Genomic DNA, 16,803 nt, shown 5'->3' with positions numbered 1-16,803 from the left:
TTATATTTATATTTATATATATATATATATATATATATATATATATATATATATATATATATATATATATATATATATATATATATATCTACAGCTCTGGAAAAAATTAAGAGACCACTGCAAAATTATCAGTTTTTCTGGTTTTACTATTTATAGGTATGTGTTTGAGTAAAATGAACATTTTTGTTTTATTCCAAAAACTACTAACAACATTTCTCCCAAATTCCGAATAAAAATATTGTCATTTAGAGCATTTATTTTCAGAAAATGACAACTGGTCAAAATAACAACAAAGATTCAGTGTTTTCAGACCTCAAATAATACAAACAAAACAAGTTCATATTCATTTTTAAACAACACAATACTAATGTTTTATCTTAGGAAGAGTTCAGAAATCAATATTTTGTGGAATAACCCTGATTTTCAATCACAACTTTCATGCGTCTTGGCATGCTATCCACCAGTCTTTCACATTGCTGTTGGGTGACTTTATGCCACTCCTGGCACAAAAATTCAAGCAGCTCAGTTTTGTTTGATGGCTTGTGACCATCCATCTTCCTCTTGATCACATTCCAGAGGTTTTCAATGGGGTTCAGGTCTGGAGATTGGGCTGGCCATGACAGGGTCTTGATCTGATGGTCCTCCATCCACACCTTGATTGACCTGGCTGTGTGGCATGGAGCATTGTCCTGCTGGAAAAACCAATCCTCAGAGTTGGGGAACATTGTCAGAGCAGAAGGAAGCAAGTGTTCTTCCAGGACAACCTTGTAGGTGGCTTGATTCATGAGTCCTTCACAAAGACAAATCTGCCCGATTCTAGCCTTGCTGAAGCACCCCTAGATCATCACCGATCCTCCACCAAATTTCACGGTGGGTGCGAAACACTGTGGCTTGCAGGCCTCTTCAGGTCGCCACCTAACCATTAGACGACCAGGTGTTGGGCAAAGCTGAAAATTGGACTCATCAGAGAAGATGACCTTACTCTAGTCCTTTATGGTCTTTTACAAACCTCAGCTTGGCTCTTCTTTGCTTCTCATTGATGAAGGGCTTTTTTCTAGCTTTGCACGACTTCAGCACTGCTCCTCGGAGCCTGTTTCGAACCGTGCTCGCCGTGCACTTCTCCCCAGCTGCCGTGTGCCATTGTTTTTGTCGGTCACTTGATGTCATCCTACGGTTGTTGAGTGACATTCGAATGAGTTGGCGGTCATCATGGTCAGTGGAAAGTCGTTTTCGCCCTCTGCCAGTCTGTAGCTTTGTTGTCCCCAATGTCTGCAACTTGACCTTGTTCTTATGAACCGCCGTCTGGGTGTGCTCTGGCTTTCAAAAGGAATTAGCCACTGTGGCTAATCCAGGTTTAGAATGATTAGCCACAGGAGAAAGGAAATAGCCACATTTTATTCAAAAGTTTTATTATTTTTTTTTTTAGCAATATGAAATAATAAGTTAATTTTAAGATGGATGTGTGAGTTTGATGGGTGAGGTTGATTGGATGAGTGAGTTGGATTGTTCAGATTGGTTGGATGAGTGAGTTTGACATGTGAGATTGGTTGAATGAACGACCATCAGGGGAGGTGGTGATTGTGAGGGATGGTGGTGGTGATGGTGTGTGTGTGTGTGTGTGTGTGTGTGTGTGTTATGGTTGTTGTGCCTTTAGTAAGTGGTCGTGGGGGATGGGGGTGGTTGTGCACCAACCTCATGCCAGTCAAACTCATTCATCCAACCAATCTCACCCAACAACTTCACTCATCCAACCAATCTCACACATCAAACTCACTCATACAACCAATCTCACCCAACAAACTCTCTCATCCAAACAAACTCGTACTACTACTGATTGTGTCAAAACTCACTTGGCAACCACTGACCCAACGAAGCATGTAGCGCTGAGTAGCGCCGAATCATTCCGGGAATTTTTTTTTTTCAAAATAATTAAAATAAAATTTTGAGACGAGAATCATGTGTAATTTCGGTCAATTTTTTTTTTTTTTTTTTAACTAGAAACTACTTTAAAACTACTAAAGCTAGTATATATAAGCTTGTACGAAATCACGCGTGATTCCCGTAATGAAAACATTCAAAATGGCGGCCGTCTCAGCCATCTCAACAAAGGTTGAATTCTGTGCTAAAATCGCCCAAAATTCACCTAAAACTGGTAAAAAAAAAAAAACCCACTAAAACATGGATTAGCCACAGTGGCTAATGGGTGGTTTAAAATATTAGCCACAGGTAAGGGGGATTCGCCCTGTGATGACGTGGCAAGCGGCAGCGCACACCCAGGCCGTCTTTGAAATTTTAAGGATGGAAGCAACGTGACGCTCACTGTATCCCTCTGCCAGTAAAGCCAGAATTGAACCCTTCTTTTCCTCACTCAAAACTTCTTTTCAACTCTTTTGTCATGGTCAATAGTTATTTTTTTGGATTCCAATTACTTTTGAGGTACTACTAGCACTGTTTTTGCCATCCAGCTGGTCCTATTGCAAGAGGATAGTGATGACCACAGCAGTGGTCTTTATACTTTTCCTTGTTAAATAAGATTCGGTTCAGGTGATCACCAAATCAGTACCTCACGAAGTAGAATGGGGTGTGCCTGTGTTGGAATTCAACAGACACTGGAATGGAATGGCTGCCATACATGTGGAGATGGTGATTTAAAATTTTTTTGGAGTGGTCTCTTATTTTTTTTCTAGAGCTGTATATGTATTACACACATACACACACACACTGCCAGATAATCTGGTTCAACCAGGTCGTTGTGTTGTATGGAATACTTTGGGAGTTTTCTAGGAATGTCCTTTGACAGTATAATAGCAGTGACCCATGGAAATTCTGCGTCATGTAAAATGTGACTTCAAGTCCTCGACCTCATTTTTCTTCAAACCCCCTCTCCGAGCTCTATCCCCTCTCTGTCCCTCCCTCCCTCTCTCTCCCCAACCTGATTGTGTCCTATCCTTTCCCTTTTTATGCCTCCACACAAGGGTGCCGGAGGCATTATGTTTCCGGGTCGTCTTTCCATCTGGATTTTCGTTTTCGCGATAATTCTAGAAGCAAATTGTAGAATTTCATCAAACTTGGTAAAAAGGTAGAGTAATACAGGGCAATTGAGTGATTTGATTTTGGGCCAGATGTGACAAAGGTCAAGGTCAAACTCTGAAATTTTTTCTGTTTACGCCCTAACTCAAGAATATTGGACAGGATTTCATCAAACTTGGTACATAGGTAAAGTAAGACAGGGCAATTAACTGATTCGATTTTGGGCCAGATATGATAAAGGTCAAGGGTCAAATATGTCAATACTCAAGTGTTTGTGCGGGAGAGCGGAGGCATACCCGTCGACTGCGCGCAGTCAAATTACTCAAGTTTCTTCAAGTCCTCAATGGTAAGTCCACGAATCCTCTCCCAACACCAATTCCTGAACCCCCTCCCTAAATGCCTCTCAACCCCCCCCCTTTTCCCAACTCTGTGCATTCTCTGCCCCCCCCTCTCCCACCCCCACTGAGTGTGAGGAATAGTAGCGATGAGAATTAAGTGGTGAGGAGTCGTCTACATGCCCCAACACACCTTCCACAAGCTGGCTAGATTGTGCTCACCCAATGGTTCGTTGGTTCTGATTCGCCTGCATTGTCTCTCCCGGGTTCCTCCCTCCATTCCTTTCATTCCCCGGTCGTCTGGGGTGCCCAATTATCTCTCTCTAAACGCGATGGACCCAGCAGCTCTCGTGGGAATAACGGCCGGTGATGCGAGATGAGGCGGGCAGCAGCTTTGTTGTGACCGGACAGCATGACATCAGCTGCACAACGCTGTGGTGACTGAATGCCGGGCTTGGCATGGATGTCCTTGTGTGAGATGAGAGTCAGGAAGCGTACAAAAATAATGAGTCGAAATGTAATTAAAGTGTAACAAAATAACCCCCCCAAAAAACTTGGAAACTGAAGAAGAAGCATGAGGGCTGGAAAGTGTCAAAGCGGAGATTGGAAAAGGTCAAAAAAGGGTTAGATAAAGCTTCTGAAGGGAATCAGATCGAGCGAGTAAAGAATTGCAGAATCTCTTCTTCCAAGAGAGCTAATGAAAACGTTCTTGATTTCTTCTCCACGTCTCTCCCTTAATTTATTTCCCACCCCCCTTGTCTGTGGCTCAGAGACACCCATTGGTACCTCCTTGTTGGTGATTTGTCTCTTCTCTGAAACTACACAAACTATTCTGATGAAAGTTGACCGCAACCTGCATCACACGTGTTATACCAAAGTGTATCGACAGCATCGAAATCTGTGCTCATTCAGGGGGTTTACAGGGTGAGATGGGGGGGGGTTAACCCCACAAAATAGGTATTTCATCTCTTCTCTGAACTACACACACAATTTCAATGAAACTCGACCATAACCTTCATCACCCTTGATGTACCAAAGTTTGTTCACGCCATTAAAAAAAAAAAAAGGTTTTGGGGAGTCTGCGGGGGTTTTGAGTGACTGGTGCTCCTGATCCAGGTGAGCTTCAGAACAGGTGGTGCTTTTTTATTATTATTATTATTATTATTATTATTATTAATAATCCGTGCTATGTAGAGCATGTCGATCTTGCAAAACATGCACATCTCTTCACATTCAGCAGTATTCTAAATGAAATGCTTTCAAGTGCTCTTCTAATAATTGCTATTTTATGAACAATATATTTGACAATGCAAATACTCTGCACCACGCATACTGCAATATACAAATCAAGATCACGAAATGAGTCATAACTGAAAACGGAGTTTTGTTTCAGAAGCTATTCAAATACCTACAAACTGACAGTTTCCACTGATTCTTCAAGTATGAATAAAAGCAATAAACTGAACTTTTAACTTTTCCTTCTCAATTGTCACAAATCCATAAACAATATTTCACATATGAAAACACTTGAACTGATGTGTATGGCCATTAAAACAATAATATTGACAGAACATTCTGGACACAGCAACTTACAACAAAACGGTGAACAGCATGAACAAAGGTATCTGATTTGCCACATGTGCAGAACTTAGAGAAAGTTCACACTCCCTTTCAAAATTTTCACCTTTTGTTGCCTTGTAGCCTGGAATTAAATTGCATGAAATCAGACTTATTTTTCCACATTTATTTATACATCATAACCCACAACTTCCAAGTGAAAAACAAATTTCAGAAAATTAATTAAAAATACAAAACGAGAATGTCTTGGTTGGATAAGTGTTCACCCCCCCCCCCTTTTAATAACAATTGTAAATTAGCTCAGGTGCAACCAATCACCTTCAAAATGACACCAAGTTATTTGGCATCCACCTGTGTTAAATTGTCATGATTCTGATTATTTCAAAATAAAATCAGCTGCTGCTGGGTAATGCAAAGACAACCATGAGCACCAAGGAGCTTTCAAAAGACCTCTGGGATAAAGTTGTGGAAAGGCACAGATCAGGGATGGGGATAAAATTATTTCAAAGGCCTTGAATATTCCTTGGAGTCTAGTCAAGATAATCATTAAGAAGTGGAACGTGTATGGTACCACCAAGACCCTGCCTGGATCAAGCCATCCCTCCAAACTGGATGACCAATCAAGGAGGACACCAATCAGGGAGGCTACCAAGACACCAATGGCAACATCGAAAGAGCTACAAGCCTTTTTGGCAAAGACGAGTCACTGTACGCATGTGATAACAATATCCCAAGCACTCCACAAGTCTGGCCTGTGTGGTAGAATGGCGATAACGAAGCCATGACTCAAAAAAATCCCACCTTGAGTCCCATTTGAGGAATGCAAAAAAAAAAAAAACACTCCAGAGATTCTGACACCATGTGGCAAAAAGTTTTGTGGTCTGATGAAACCAAGATGGAACTTTTTAGCCTCAATGCAAAACAGAACGTTTGGTGCAAACCCCACACAGTAAGCCCATCACCCAAAAAATACCATCCCTACTGTGAAGCATGGTGGTGGCAGCATCATGTTATGGGGATGTTTCTCATCAGTAGGGACTGGGTCACTTGTCAGGATGGAAGGGAAAATGGATGAAGCAAAATATAGAAAAATCCTCAAGGAAAACCTGCTGTCCTCTGCAAGAAAGCTAAAATTGGGACTGAAGTTCACCTTTCAGCATGACTGACCTGAAGCACACAGCCAAAGCTACACTGGAGTGGCCAAGGAATAAAAAGATTAATGTCCTTGAGTGGCCCACTCAGAGCCCTGACCTAAATCCAATCAAAGATCTTTTTCATTACTTGAAAATTCCTGTCCATCAACTTTCCCCATGCAAATTGACTGGGCTTGAACAGTTTTGTACAGAAGAATGGGCAATTATTGCTCAATCAAGGTGTGCAAAGTTGGTAGAAACCTATCCCAACAAACTCAGAGCTGTAATTGCTGTCAAAGGTTCTTCCACCAAGTATTAAGTCGGGGTGGACACTTGTCCAACCAAGATATTCTAGTTTTGTATTTTTAATTAATTTTCTGAAATTTGTGGAATTTGTTTTTCACTTGGAAGTTGTGGATTAGGATGTATAAATGAAGGTGCAAGAAGTCTGTTTTAATACAATTTAATTCCAGTATATATGGCAACAAAAGGTGACAATTTTGAAAGGGGGTGTAGACTTTCTATAGGCACTGTATATCAACATACGGATATCAACTTGTGAGATGTTTTTTAATTATTTGATTACATGCAAGATGGCACTCGATTCTTATGGTGGGAAAATGACCACGTTCATATTACCAATTTTTTTTTCACTTGTGATAAATGGTCAGTCATGATCAACTCCATTTTCTTATAAGCATGGTCAACTTCAGGTAATACTTATTCCTCCTAGTCATAAAAATAGGACTGCCTGTCCTGAAGCTCACCTCAATCAGGGGCAACAGTCATTGAAACCCCCCACAGACCCCCTTAGACCCTGAATTTTTTTCAATGCTGTGAACAAACGTTACAGGCGATGAAGGTTGTGGTCAAGTTTCATTGAAGTTGTGTGTAGTTTCAGAGAAGAGAGGAAATGCCTATTTTTTTGGGGGGGGGGTCAAAAAACTCCCGGTAGACCCCCTTAATGGGCGCATATTTTGATGCGATTGATAAACTTTGGTACGTCATGGGTGAAGAATGTTGTGGTCAAGTTTCATCAAAATTGTTTGTGTAGTTTTAGAGAAGACAGCAAAGACCTATTTTGAGGTGGGTTCACCGTCCCGCTCCCCTCTCCGAAGACCCCTTTATGTGTGTAAATTTTGATGCCGTTGATGCACTTTGGTGGTGATGAGGGTTCTGGTCAAGTTTCATCGAAATCATGTGTGCAATTCTGGGGAAGAGAGCGAATACCTATTGTGTGTGTGTGTGTGTGTGTGTGTGTGTGTGTGTGTGTGTGTGTGTGTGTGTGTGTGTGTGTGTGTGTGTGTGTGTGTGTGTGTGTGTGTGTGTGTGTGTGTGGTCAAAACCCCTCCTCGACCCCTTAATGAGAGCAGATTTGAAGCAGTCAATATATCCTTGTTTGGCATCAGATATGAAGCTTGTGGTCAATTTTCATCAAAGACATGTGTTTGGTTCAAGTGATGATGACTGAAGTGTTTACGGACTGTGATTCCCTGACTCACTCACCTATGGACACTGATTGCATAAGCTCATCTGACGAAAGTTCAGGTAAGCTAAAAATCACTGTTACTGAATTCTGCTGGTTACCTCTGCCACTGAAGGTGAAGGAGGTTATGTTTTCACCCCTTTCTGTCTTTGTTACTTACGAAATCTTTAGATTTCGTAAGTATATTGATGACTTCCGTCCTCTGTCTGTGTGTTTGTTTGTGTGTGTGTGTTTGTGTGTTTGTTTGTAGGCACGATAACTCGAGAACTGAAGAAGCTACCAATGTCAAATTACACCATGTGATTCAGGAGGGCCATGGCTAGCGCTGATTAGATTTTGGTCAAAATCGGTCAAAGGTCAAGGTCACAGTGAGGTCAAACATAATTCCGTAAATTCATGTGGAGAAATGGAGTATTTTTGCTTCGGTCGACGTTACGAGTTGGTTTTAACTTCGATTTTAATTTTGTCTTCGGTTTTTGCGATCGCTTAGGACGCTTAAAACTCGGTTGTTGAAATTCTGGTAGAAATCGGATGTTTTGGAGACGTTTTAAGATTGAATAAAAAATATTTCACTCGCGCGTCACGAGTCGTCACGTGGTGCATTGCACTTGAGCAGAGGCGGCGTTGATCACGTAAACGTTTTCCGTGTGCGTGCTGACGGTGTTTTCGATGAAGATGGAGTTTAAAAGTCATTTTTTATCCCAATAAAGGTTATCGTCGCATGCCTGACTCGCTAAGCCGTCGGATTATGTAAAGATTGTTGGTGGATGGCCGAATATTACGGTTTTGTGACTTTGATAAAATAATATAAAATAATTACGTGGAGAAATGGAGATTTTTGCTTCGGTCGACGTTACGATTTTTGATGGTTTGGTACAGAATCATTGTAGAAACTTCTGGTTTGCGTCACTACCTTCTCTGGAGACAGCTTTTATTAGACAAGGTCAGAGGTCAAGTTGACTATTTCATAAGTACCAATCTATGACTGCTTGTTTGTTTGTCCGCACAGAACGTTGGTGTTTTTCTCTCCAACCACTTGTCAGATTGAGACAATTTTCACCATTAGTGCGACCACTCATGTGGAATGCTTTAATGATAATTATGACGTCATAGGTTACGTGGCGTGGCAGCCATAGTGGAAAAACAGAAAAACTTTGGACCTCTGTATCTCTGTAACCGCACCAAGGATAAAAATTGATACTTTGCACATAGCAAGTCCTCCTCATGGGGAATGAGTATGGTTTTTTTTTTTTTGTTATGACGTCATAATTGCATATGTGGAATGCCACATCCAATCAGTGTGAAAAATTGAGGGTCATCTGGGGATAAGACTTCATTCTTATGATACTCACTGTTCTTGTCCAAATCCTAAATCCCCCAGCCATAACTAATTGATGATGTTAAGGTACATTCACTTTTACAACTTCACACCAACTCTCTAATGCAAATTGAGCAATGAATTTGACTAATGAATTTGACTGTTTCTAATGAATTTGACAATTTGACAATGAGCAATGAATTTGATCTTGTTCAGTGAATTTGACAGGTACTTATGCCACTGCTTTGGAATGTGTGTGCTGCTTCCGAGGATTCAAATTTCGACTTCTGTCCCCCCCCTCCCCCTCAAATTCTTCCCCTTCCCCTCCCCCCAGTCATCATCTTTCAACGTTCTTGATGGACTCTGACTTGTCCTATCAGTCAAATTCAACATCGACAAGATTGCAGCAATATTTGTTGAGCTAAGATGTAGCTGCAGAACACACCTCTGATAACTGTCCAAAGTTTTGAGCACCAGCTCACCTCACCTCACCTCACTATTTGCACCATGGCCATTCCATTTACGATGTAAGTGATATTTTGCATGTCATTACTTGGGGCAGGTGTCACCTTTCCCAATTTTTCCAATTCTGTTATGACGCTCTTTGTGGTGTTCCTCATTGCACCATCAACATGGGCCAAAGCAAACAGCACAGTCGTTGGCTCATTCGACAATTTCTTCAGATTGAGCTGTAGGCGACCAAATATGTCCCTGTCAGCTTTCAGGGTCACTATCTTGTCAGCCAACTTCACTTTCTGTGCTGACAACTTGGTGAAGGTGTTGATTTTGAGGTGAGGAAGAGTATCCCAGATGCTTATTGTGTTGATATCCAGCCTTTCCTCAACAAAGGATGCTGTCTGACTACATCCTGTAGTATTTATTGCCACCAGTTGATTTTGCCATTTCAGTTGGCATCACTAGCCTTGAAACAACATTAGACAGAGGAATGCATTATTCTGTTGCATTCGTCAGGTCAAATGTATTTGTCATCATCTCTGGTGAATACTGAGTTCAGCTTCTGAACATCACTCATCTTATTACCTTCGCACTCTGCGAAAGGTTATGTTTTGGTCGCTGTGTATTTATTTATTTGTGAATATGTGTGTTTGTTTGTTATTCGCATAACTCAGAAAGTATTAAACCGAATTGCATGAAATTTGGTGGGATGATTCATGAGTATCCAAGGACGATTTGATTAGATTTTGGGAGCGATCGGGTCAAAGGTCAAGGTCAAAAACACTCTTTTGAGCATAACTTCCTTCATAATACAGCTATCGACATGCAACCACCGCCATATTGTTCCATGACGAGTTACCTTTAAGATATGTCATGTCGGATTTGACATAACATCATCGGAAGTGCGTCTAAATGACTTCACAAGATGACGTAAATTTTCATTTTTCGATCTCATCAGTTTTGATCATACCGTTTTGTAGGACTTACCTTAAGGACGTCACACACCAAATTTGACTTCGATCGGACTGACCGTTATGACGTCTTTGACGTTTGAACATGACGTTTTTCAATTGTGGCGAAAATGTCCTGATATTTTACATTCAAATATCTATATAATTTATAAAGCAAAGTCTCCCAAATCCAGGCATTAGGATCAGTACCAAAATATCTGTTTATTGATGTACAGGTTTTGCCAATTAACTCTGTAGTCAAGGTCACACTCAAGGTCAAAATATACTTGTAGGCATAGCTTCAGATCGAATAGAGCTATTGACATGAAACCAACGTTAAAACGTTCAGTGAACTACGAGCTTTCAGAATGGTAGTCCCTGATTGGACGTGACGTCCCCGGAAGTGCGTCAAAATGACGTCAAAAGATGATGTCATTTTTCAACTTATTAATTTTTCAGTGTTTATCATTCCATTTTGTTGGACTGCCTTCAAGGAGGTTACACACCAAATTTGACGTCAATCGGACTGACGGTTGTGACGTCATGGACGTTTTAAAATGACGTTTTTCAAATGTGCCCGGAAAAAAGTTGCGGTGGCGAAGGTATGCGCTCCACCGAGAGCCCGTTCTAGTTGATCCTATGGGAACCCATTTATTTGTGTATGCAGACTCTCACTACACTCTAATTTGTGTGTGCAGATTTGCTTTGTTGCTGAAGTAATAGCTATGCCCTCATGATTTGTAAGAAACCATCTCTCCAATGCTCCAGGCTTCTGCGAGATCCTTATGATTCCTGCCTTTTCTTTTTTATTTTTGGATCTCTTTTTTTATTTTTTTTTTGGACCCAACTTGGCTGTCTATCCTTCCGTCCATCCATTGGTACTCGACTCTGTGCAGAGCGTTGGTGCTGCCTAAGCGGTCTCATTGGCTATTGGACACAATCCTGGACGGGTCGCCACTCCGACACACGACACCAGCATGCTGGCACTCATTTTGCCGACCTCGGAATGATGACAGGCAGAGTCAACCCCATCTATTATTAATTCAACAGCTGAGTGGGATTTGAACTTAGGATCCCAAGCTCACAATTTGGCTGTGTAACAAGGTATTAAACTAATTTCCTAAGTGCTGTGGATCCCGTTTCGGATTTGGACTTGTAGGATTTCATCCATATAGGGGTAATTCTCAACAGAGAAAAGGGAGGGGGGAGCATAGAAAGCACAGCTGTGCAGAAACGACCACAACTTAATTAATAAATAAAACGCTGGCATCTCGAAACCACGACGATTTAGCAAATATGCCTTATCTTTTACTCAGGGTGGCTTTTACTCATATTTTGGGTGGGATCAAGGGTGAATCCCCACTTATTGTGGGAGTGGCTTCCAGGAGCACGGGTCACGCGCTGCCCTCTTTCCTCCAAATGCAGTGCGCTCATTTGTCCAGACTCATGTGACGTCACCCTGCTTGTGAAGTTGCTGTGCTGGAATCACTTTCAGTTGTCCTCCGACTGTGCCATGCCTGTCAGTCCCTGACCCAACATGGAGCCGACATGCAGCAGGTCTGCATCATCAATGGAATGCCCGGGAAGGGTGCGGATGACTCGCTGGATAGAGGATCATGAAGTAATGGCAAGTGCACACTTGTTACTTGGTGTGCAAGACTGTTTGTTACGGTGCTGGGCTTGGGTCCGATCATGAGCCAAAGGTGTCCGTGGGTGAGGCGAGATGATGGTCCCGAGGTGCAGGAAGGCGGTGGGTAGTGGTGAGATGAATGTGGTTGTGGTGTCGAAGTGTCATTGTGTGAGGACGATGTGCACCACGGAAGACACTTGAATGGTGGTGCTAAATGAAAATAAGTCTGGTGTGTATTTGAAGCAGGCTGGTTGGTTATTGCTGGCATTGTGGTGAAGAAGGCTATGATGGAGGAAATGGCAGTTTGGTTGTGTTGTATGGATTCAAATATGTTGTGGTTCACTCATGAAATTAAGTTGCTAGCAGCGTGTGCTCGGTCGTGTGAGGAGGGGTTCGTATGGTGAAGAAAACTGGGTTCCAGTTTTTGAGCGACAGTTGGTTCTCTCCAGGGGTCTCTGCCGACTTTCTCAAACATAAATTTCCGGTTGTTGTTTGTCGCGGTTTGACTTTATTTTGTTGCCTCCATGTTTACTGTGTGTTCCTCGTTCAGTTTTGTATCAAAATTTGTGCTATTTGGTGAGTTTTCGTCGATCTTGTCATGTCGGGTTTCCCTGCGGCCTAATCGTCTTCCCGTATATGTGCACAATCGTGTTTATTTGTATTTTCTCCTGATTTAATACCATCAGTTTTTATTTTCTCCACTATTCCCTCCACCCTCCTCCTATCCTTCCTAACTATACCCTCTGTTTCATGTCTTAAAATGAAAAATACAACAACAACAAGAAAAACCTATTCTCTTCTCACCCTATACTCCACGTAACCACGTGACTTCCTGTATAGACTCTTCTTCCTCCTTCATCATTTGCCGATCTACCAACTTCTTTCTACTTTTGCCGACCCACATTCACCATACACCTTCATGATTTTTTTTTTCTTCAACCTTTCCTTTACCTAATCTTACCTCATCTTTATCGAACAAAAACAAAAAAAAGTCGTCTTAAAATGTTTGAACTCCCTCTTTCACACGTGAGTCATTCCATCTGAAATCACCAAATTTAAGAAAACGTTCCCAGTTGACCCCCTCAGATTTACTTTAAACTTTCATAAAATAGTTCCCAGGTATCAAAATGAAGCTGAGTAAAATTTTGGGTCCATAGATCCGGTCAACTCTGAGATATTGAGGTTGAAAATGTGGTTGTGGCCCTATTTTTATGGTCGTTGCGAGCATCACAAAATGAACGGCTACTTTTAAACTTCCACAACTTTTTTAATATTAATGCTAGAGCCTTGAAATTGTCAGAGATTATTCTATAACTGCTCTGTAAGAAACAAACATAAAACTGAGTATACCTCTATTAAATTTTATGACCTGATCAGTTGAAATCCAGAAAAAAAATGTTGGTTTTGTTTGAAGACCCAACTTTGAGAACCCATATATTTTTATTGACCCATCCCAGAAGCTTGAATTTTTTTCATGTAATAACTGTATGGTAGTAGTATTCAAATATTTACTTTTTGTAATCAGTGATATATAAGAGTCATGATCCCTCAAAAATTGAAATTTTTCATTTTTCCCTGAAATTCAGGTGAGGATTGCAAATATATGACAAGGCATACCACTTCAAATTGTTCACCATTGGAAAGAGCATATTCGAGTTTACAGAAGTGTCAAATATCAAAGTGGAAAAATGTTTCTATCAATATTTTAAAAAATATGATGAAAAAAAATTGAATGATGAGTGTAGAGGTTCTTTCAATCGTATATCTTCCTCTTGAACAAATGCAGTGGGACTGCAAACATGTGTGAAACATGTGCTGCCAAAAACTATCACGTCATTATCTTCAGCATTGACAAGAATATCCATACAGGGTGTCACACTAATCGAGATGGTGTACTTGGTAGAAAATTCTGGAGTCTACCTCAACCTGATGACATTCGAGCTCACTTAAATCTCTGTACTCGTCCTCAAATTCAAGCACTGCTCTCTCAGAGTGTAGATGAACTCCTTATCTTCATGTGGGATGATAAGGCATTTGAATTCATGAAACACAAATTATTGAAGCCTGACTTTATATTGTGTGGATTTGTGAAAAACCCACTGAGTTCTTGTGAACAGCTCGCATGACTTCATCTTCAAGGTCGACAGTGGAAGCCTTAAACTGTTCCCAAGCATGTTTCCGTGAAAGTAAATAAAGAATTCGGATGGTAAATCACCACGTTTAATTAAGCGTAAACGTTTCACAGCTCATGGATTATTAACACACCTGAGTTCCCAAATATAGGCTCCCTTTTGCTCTTTTGGGATGACAAGTGTCAGCAGGCTCGAAGCACCAAATGCAAACATGTTTGGTGCGTAATGGGCCGGTTGTAGCACGCGTTGCACCAATGGATCCAGAGGAGGATTCTCCAACAGCAGGTTGATCGTGAAGCTCTGCATCGTCACTTGAGTTCTGTTTTTGCCTTGTCTTTTGGACAAGTCGCTGACTGTCTGAGAGTTTCAATTGACACGCTTTATGCATCAGTTGTCCTTTGGGTCCCGCATTCCAGTCCACTCTGTGAAATGTGTCTCCGAAAGTATCAAGATCGACCCGTATCTGTGCCTTAAATTTCAAGTTTTCCCATGCCGAGAGATCCCTCAACTCCAATAAATTGTCGTCCTGTATTCACTCTCACATAACATACAATGCTGTAGGTGTTTTCTCCTTCACCCACCTTCATCTGGCCATGGCTTGATCATTGATGTTGATGGAGGCTCACTCATAATTTAGCTGTTCACTGCAATACAAACTTTATAGTTTTAATTAATTAATAAAATTGCAAATATTAGTTATTTGAGTGTTATAATTTGCTATAAGTATTAAAACTGGATATATAAGCGTTTAATACACCCCTTGGTCGACTGGACAAAACACTAAGATACTCAGATATGTAATGCACTCATGGTGGCTGTTCCCCATCATTTCTCAAAATGTGTAAAAGCTAAATTTAAAGGTTGTTTCCCAAGGCACCTAAATCCACCCTTAAACTTAGTTATCCGCAAAATAGTCACACAGGGCTGCTAAAAGTAACCCCACTAATGTGTCAGTATAATTTACATGTTCGGTTGTGTGCTGATGGGAGCACACAACCGAGACACAACATAGAGGTTGTATGCCCCCATCGTTGTATATACACACCAGCAGGGGTACCTGGCATTGTCCGGTCTCATCCTGTTGGCATTTTGAAGATTTTTTTTTCTTTTATTTTTGGTGGGCCCTAAAACACTTCCCCACACCCACCAAAGAATGGGTTCAGGGATCATTTAATATTACCTTTCACATTGCTGCAAAGTCTGACGCATGAAAGAGCGATTTAAAATTAATTAAACCCCCCCCCCACCAAAAAACAACAACTTTGTTTGCTTAAAACACTCTCTGCCACTCACTGATGAACCTGTGAAAGTTTGGCCACCTCTGAGAAAAATGGCGACAGACAAACGTCTCTTTTATAGTGCTTTGATATTTATATGATAAAAGTATCTCCTGACCTACCTGGCAGCTCAGTAACTGAAGATGAACAGGTAAATGTAGCCTCTAGTAGCATTGAATGTCCATGTTTTAATTTGAGATGGGAGAACTGGATTGGAGGGACATAATGTTCTTCTGCATGCTTGAAAACAAAGGCTTTTTGGGGCTCTCTGCAACACACCACTGTCATCCAGAGGTCTCTAATAGGTTATCAACTACACTCATCGGGTGGTGATGTTTCTTCAAGAAACCTCCTTGTGCTCCCTCCACCAGGTTCATTTCAACCTGGGGTCCAAGCAAAATGAGACATGTACTGTTATTGTAGGAATACCAAACAGGCCAACCCAAAGGGATTTAGGGATTTTCAACTTTGACCCAACTCTCTACCACACCCCCCCCATCTCCTCCTTCCTTTTCCTTTATAAATTTATTTATTTTTTATTAAACTTTAGTCCTGCTCCAGTGATCATGTGATTATGTGTAGAACTAAACATCCTGAGATGCTTCTGTGAGCAGGCATTATCTCTTCAGATAGCAAATGATGTTCACATTGTTCCATGTGTCTTTATCATGATTCTGCTCCTCTCTGGGTGGTCTATCTGCATGCACACTTCATATCTGTAAAAGAGAACTGCTGAAAAATTGTCAACATGATGTTTGAATGTAAATTGTGGAGTAATCAGACCTCATTTATGGGTGAAATGGATGAACCAGCTCCTCCATAATCATATGAATGATTTGTTTTGGATGTGCACATACACTTTGATGGGTGCTTAAAATGTGGAGTCATGGAATGGTGCTTCTGCAAGCTATGGAGTCGTCAAGGGAGGGATTATTCAAATTGTAGCATGTGGTGTTGACAATTCTTGGCCTATCTAGCAAAGGTAAGGAACCAGTAGTAGTTCCTCACTAATATATCTTGTATCATGCTTTGTTACAAACCTTATTCTTATCTATTCTGCTTCCTTGGGGCTGGCAGTATGGCCTGGAGATGCACACACTTGCATCTAAGCTGTTCAGCTTGGTTTTGAATCCCGACCAAGCTATAAACTGTCACCTTGGTGTTTCATAGGCAGGCTGATCCATCATGGTGTGCCGTCCCTCGGATGGACATTAAAGAGCTTCCTATTTGCCAACATTAGTTGGTGGACATTAAATATCCCACCATGTCCTTCGTGAAAAGCCGTCGAGCTATCGTCTGCACCATTACCAAATTTTTAATTTCTGCCCTATAATTACTGCTTGGAAGCATACCGGGCGTAGTGGCGCGTGCCTGTAATCCGGCTACTCGGAGGCTTGGGTTGGAGGATCGCTTGAGGACGGGAGCTCTGCACTGGGCCGCGCTATGAGAGGGTGTTGGGCAGCTCGGAATCAATGGCG

The 16,803-nt window shown here is 41.3% G+C and overlaps 1 protein-coding gene across 2 annotated transcripts in view; it reads left to right on the top strand.

Moving 5' to 3' along the window:
- The window catches only part of LOC147015906 (uncharacterized), a 130,992-nt gene that overhangs the window by 518 nt on the left and 113,671 nt on the right, over positions 1-16,803 (top strand). The window lies entirely within an intron of this gene.

The sequence above is a fragment of the Eptatretus burgeri genome, chromosome 12 (genome assembly GCF_056783735.1).
Source record: "Eptatretus burgeri isolate ZD-2024b chromosome 12, Ebu_testis_v1, whole genome shotgun sequence".
Lineage (NCBI taxonomy): Eukaryota > Metazoa > Chordata > Myxini > Myxiniformes > Myxinidae > Eptatretus > Eptatretus burgeri.
Note: the sequence above shows the minus strand (reverse complement) of the source record. Positions and strands in the feature narration are given on the sequence as shown.